Source organism: Haemaphysalis longicornis, unplaced genomic scaffold (assembly GCF_048455015.1).
Source record: "Haemaphysalis longicornis isolate Haplotype H1 unplaced genomic scaffold, Haemaphysalis longicornis Haplotype H1 scaffold_10, whole genome shotgun sequence".
NCBI lineage: Eukaryota > Metazoa > Arthropoda > Arachnida > Ixodida > Ixodidae > Haemaphysalis > Haemaphysalis longicornis.
The window spans coordinates 14,092,837-14,098,855 of record NW_027526204.1 but is presented as its reverse complement, the minus strand read 5'-3'; positions in this window follow the sequence as shown (position 1 = coordinate 14,098,855).

The window sequence follows — 6,019 nt, the reverse complement described above, 5'->3', positions numbered from 1 at the left end:
ACAAAATTAATAAACAAAACGAAACAGTGCCCGGGCACCTTTGTCAACTGTCTTTCGTGCAAAATCATCGGAAGCTCCTGTTTTCGATGTGTTTTCGAGTAGTGGATGAGATCGATGTGTTTGGTGCCGTGGTTGGTTGCAGTTTATCGGGAATCGCCCTTTAATCCCCGGCGTCTTGTTGTTCCGTGCGTCCAGCGTTGGTGCCGTCACGCTGTCACGTCCTGAACACCGGAAGAGTCCGCACAGGCCTGTCGCTCTCTTTGTGCCGTCTGCGCTTAGCGTCCTTAGTTGCTCCCGGCAAGCTTCTGGCGTTGCTAGCCGCTTATCACGAGCAGTGATCGTGTGCGCGTTACGTCGCTTTGCATTTGTAGCTTGAACGTTTAAAATAGCTGCTGTGGATGCTGCACACCATTCCGCCGTCTGCGTCCGTTTCGGTGCATAGGTTTCGTAGCTTCGTCTGCAGGACGGAACAGTGCGTACGCCAGCAATGAGGGTCCTTGGGTTGGCGTTCTTTTCTTTTCCCGATCGAAATGGCCAGAGCGAAACGATGTCGTCCATGCTTTACGTATGAATAGAAGGAGTAGTGCACGAAGGCTAGGCCAACGCCGCCTGTACCAGCAAGTTCCTTGTTCCTTAATTTTCGCTTCCAGGTGGCCTTGCCACCTGGGCGCTGTGCTCTCTCACGGCGATGCCCCTTTTTGTGACGAAGACGGATGTCATACGTGGAGTTATCATACGTACGTGGATGTCATACGTAAGAGTTGTACAGACATGTGGAAATACATCGACAGAACAGACCCCACTCTGGTCATAGACGAGAAAGACAAAAATGGAATTATTGTTAAACGAACTCCGCTGGCAACGAATTCCAGTCACGCGTTGTTCTAGAAAAAAAAAAAAAAAAGAATCGGCAGTATTGGGTAGTATTCAAACTTCTCTGAAGTGAGCATGACGCTGATCTCTCTCTAGTGTTATTTTGGCCCAGAAAGATGGAGTTTCTTTTTATTTATTTTATTTATATACCTTAAGGGCCCAGCAGGGCATTACATAAGGGGGGTGGGTGACATGCAGCAATAATAACAAGGAGCGTTGTTTCAAATATGCAGGGTGTAACAAAGTAATCAGTCAGACGTAAAGAAAATCGATAGAAGAGCCCGCAACGAATATTCACAGAGTAAACTTATTGGGGAAACAGTACTTATCATTTTTACACAAGCAAAAGATTACAATAACTAAGATCGCTTTCAAGAAAAGCAAGTAACGCAGTTTGGCAAGTTCATTGCTATCTGTGTGCGACAAGGCTAGCAGGCAGTGAATTCCACTCATTTATCGACAAAGCAAGAGGAGAATATTTTCTGTAGATACCAGCAGTTTCACTGTAGTACAGGCAGTCGAAGCACTTTTAATCTCCGTTTTTTGTATCTATAAGTGCAGTGTTTTTGAAGATGCTACCATAGGGTGAAAGTTATTTTCTGGGTAGTTGCCCGATGCTTCAGTCTTCGTTTTACCCCTTATTAATTACTGCCGGCAGATGTCGGTTCATTTGCTGTTGGGCGCCTCTTTTTCCATTTACCACAGGTACCTTGGGTGTATGCGAACTGTCTTCGCTTTTGTAAAGCACTGAAGGAATAGTTCATAGTGAACAGCGGCAATGAGGCGGGACAGGAAGTAGAAAATGACCTAGCAGTGCTGTGGTGCGAGTTAGCTGGGGCATGGTCTTGAAATAAATCAAACAGCAAGAACAAATGGGACGAAGGACTACAAAACACGAAAAGAGCTCCTGTCTGTGTTTTTCCTCACATGTCCTTCATACTGTTTGTTCGCACTGTTTATTTGTTTCAAGACCAAGACTGTTAATGGACTAAGGGGATCAAAATCCAGAAATTCCTGGGCAGAGAATGTATTGGGGCACCACAAGACAGGAACGGCTGGAGGGACGTGGGAGATCGAGGCTTTTCTCTTGTAAATGCCACAAAACAGACTGATGGTGATGGATGAAGAGGTAATGGCAGGGTGAGCTCCTTGGGTGGCTACCACAGTTTGTGAATAGCCTGACAAGCAGAGGATGAGCTTGGCACGAAACAAGCGGAACAGGAATGGGCTACATAACATGCATGGATGTTGAAATGCAACATTTTGAAACTGGCTGCCGGCTTTACTGTCCACACTCGACACGCTTCTCGTAGGCAGCAGCAGCCGCTTACGGAGGTGTTGGCATACAGGCAGTGCTTGGTCCTGTCAGTTATTGACGTTCTTTTGCACCGCAGAAGCTGAAAAGGAAATGGTAGAGAAAAGTGCCAGCTTTTATTATTTGTCCCCAGAAAACAAGACTGAGTAGCATCCATGATGGAACAAAAGCAGAGCGAGCTGGGAAAGTTCAAGTGAAAGTTATGGTTTTCTGTCCCTTTAAACAGGCCAAGGGAGATTTATTCAGTGTGCTATAGTTCATTTGTGCATGTGTATGTGTGCACTGAGGCAACAAGTTAGTATGAATGCTGGGACGATGCAGTAATATTTTCTTGTATACCGCAGAGTGCCCGCTTCCAATCCACGGATTTTTGTGTCTTTTACATTTGTACCGCCTGACATTTAAAAATCTCGGCGGCGCTTCTCAAGTATGCCACAATGGTGTATATCGATGCTGGAACTTTGTTTTCAATGGCTTGCTTCCCCTCCTCAGCTCAGTTGAACCTACTTGACCTTTCATTTGACCATTCTCTTCCTTGCCTTCACGTTCTAAACCAATGTGGCCTGTGATGGCCCACGGTACCTTAACAACATTGTGCTTCTAGTGCCTATGAAAAGGTGGGGAAAAACAAATGGGTTGCATTTCCTCAACTTCGTGACTGACAACATGTAGGGTTATTGTTTACAAAAATTCATTAAAGGGACCCTGCAACACTGTTTGTGTAGTGCAAGTAAACCTGCGCGACGCTTAGTTTACGCTGCCAGGAATACCTGAGCCAAATATGACACATGCATGTGAGCGGTAAGCGCGCAAATTGCTGTAAAAGACGCGGAAAAACCAACCGTACTCTATGCACCCCTGGCATGGCCTAAATGACGTCATTTGGGCCATGGCTGTACTATTGGCTGTCAGTGGTCAACTTCATGACTTATTTGTCGCATTTCCTGCGATAATCCGCGCTGTGTACGAACCTCTTCTATGCCTTAACCTATACGCATAGTTTTGGTATTGCTTTTGTGTTTTGAGTGCGCATGGAGTTTGAGTGACGAACTCAACACTCCCCTTTCGATAATACTCCCCACTCGACAACAAATGTTTATTGCTTCAAAAATGCCTTACCAGCCTGAGCGCGTGCTTGCGAGCAGACAGCCATGGCTGCTTTTTGTGCCACCGGACTGGAAATAGACCCTATCATGTTGCGGAGAAAAGGCAAAAACTCCCCAGCATGTGATATATCGAAGGCCGCCAAAAAGAACACCGCAAGCCGCCTCCCTTTCCGGGAGAGAGCGCGCAGCTCTCGTCGCATTGTCCGCGGTCAAGTTGGGTGGGAACAATTATGCGCGATTTCTCATCACACATAGTTTCGGTGATAGTGAACGGATTTTCGTAATTCTTGCGGGAGGAGGTTGCTGGTACAATAGACTTTACCCCAAAATACATTCTGAATAGTCGACGGTAAGTGTTGCAGGGTCCCTTTAACCCTCATCTATGTGCTGTGTTACTAGTAGCCACGGCTTTGCTAGCACATGCCACTTATGTCATGAGACAGCATAGAGCGCCCCTCCACACTTGGCTATGGCCACTCGACAGTGCCTCTTGGTATCAGTATCCTTCAGCATACACTAGTTACAAAGCTCCACTTTGGAATCTGGGCCATGCAAGCACCCCAGCTTTCTTGAAGTTGAGGAGCAAATGTATTTGTGCAACACATAAAGGACGAAAACCAAACTTCGATAAACATTTCCTTGATCACGCAACTTAATAAAATAGAGCTTGCTTTCAAAAACGAGGAAACACTCAATGAGGGGCTGTTGACTAATGCTTACCTATGGCAGCAGCCACAAGCGCTTGAGTAGTGCTTCCTGCCGACAGATGGCAGGCTAGTCAACTTGCCCGTTTGCCTCCAGCGCAGGGGGGCAAACCAAAAACTGCTTTTTGATACAGGGGGCCCATGGAGGTGCTGTATAGGAGTAGCTGTGCTTCTGTGTATACCAGTCAGTATCGAACCATTTTACTTTGCAGAGGGTCCTCTCACTGGCAGAGCAAGGGCCACCGTCTGAGCTCAGACGTGGAAAGCCGCTGCAGCTGACCGACATTTGCCACCAGCGACATACAACTGAAACCAGTCGTTGCACTTGGCCAAAAGCTTTACATCTGCCCACTCTCCTGCTCATTTCAAGCACATGTGACCAGGGCACCCGAACAAGCAAGCTACGCCTGTAGTTGTAATGTGAGGCATTGTCAGGGACCTGTTGTTGTCCACATCGTGGAGTGTGCGACGTGTGCCTCGACTTTGATTGTTGCTGAACGCGTGTTTTCTCTGCCTTTGGTTGACTGTCATCTGAGAGACAGTGTTTCGATGCATGATCCAAGCGCTGATAGAGCCATCGTATTGCGTGTCTTGCGTCAGCTGCTTTCCCTTTCTTTTCTCGTACCTGTTAGACTGCGGCACCTGAATGTTCTCCATTATTTTATGGCTCTAACAGCCCTGCTTAGAGCCACTAAATAACATTTTTTTATTTACCCAGGTGTGTTTTTGTAGTACGTAAGGTCCAGGGTGGGCAAAGTGGTATGCCGTGTTTACATGCAAAGCTGTGGTAGTCTCATATGGTGCGCCCTACTCGTACCAGTTGTTTGGTCTTGTGCAGCCCAACAGTCGAACAGGCAAGAGTAGATGAAAAGATAAAGTACTCATTTGTGCCTTGGGAGTCGAGTGTGCATGTCTGGTGAAGGGAGTCGTTTTGTACAAGTCTGAGGGGGTTTTAGGACCACTGTCTTCGTTCGGGAAAGCCTGAAGGCACCTTACACAAATGTTAAAATGTCAGTTCACCACACTGCTTTACGTATATCCCAATGCCTTATTTTTATCCTCTGCCTTTGTGCTCTTTCCTATTTCACAGTTTTTGGTCACTGCAAACTGCATTTACAAGTCTCACTGGCCTGCCTGACCATGCATCAGTTCTTTATTCTTGACAAGCTGTGATTCACGTTGCCATTTCCTCATAACGGGAGTTGGAAACAAGAGGCCTGTCCACTGAACATACGCCTCAGATGTCAGGATAGAGGGTTCGGTTTGTCGAGTCGAGATAATCGGCCTGGTCTGCCTGCGCGTTGTGACTGTTAGAGCTATGCCTGAGCTTAGTGTTCTTCTTTCTTGCACTCGGAGAGATTTTTCCTCGTTCCCAGGAAATTATCTAGAGTCGGGAACTTGTAAACAGTGGGAACTGTGATATGGCGTAATTCTTTTGCTTTGATATGTTGTCATTGTTAATGTTGGGGTGAAAGTTTGTTTCAAACGTGGGGCACCACGCAGTGCATATTTTCTGTTTTGTTTGAAACGTAATTTCATGCGTTGTGCCCTCGTGGGCAAGTCCTTACTTGTGGTGGGCTGTATAGATGGCTGGTCAATTTTTAAACTGGGGTAAGCTTTTGCCTTCAAGTACCTTGTGTACCCTGTTCTTCTGATCAGAAAAAAAATGTTTAATTTTGTGGCTGATAATCTAACGGCCATGGTGATCACTCAAGTCTAAGCTCTGATAGTTTAGGTTCAGCTGAGGCCTGTGGGAACCCACATCTTTTTTAATATATGTGGAGCCGGAAGAAACTGGTAGTGGTCTATGCCGCTTCAGAATGCATTTTTCTTCAATGCAAGTGGAAAAAGAATTCAATTTTAACTGTGCAGCACCCAATTATACAGTACTAACAGGCTCACATTTTACACATTGTGCAGTCTTCGAACCAGACAAAAAGTTAAAAAGAGTGAGGATGGGATAAGACAAGATTATTGTTCTCTGAGTTGCACTAAGCTACATGGGCTTTCCTTCCCTGCAG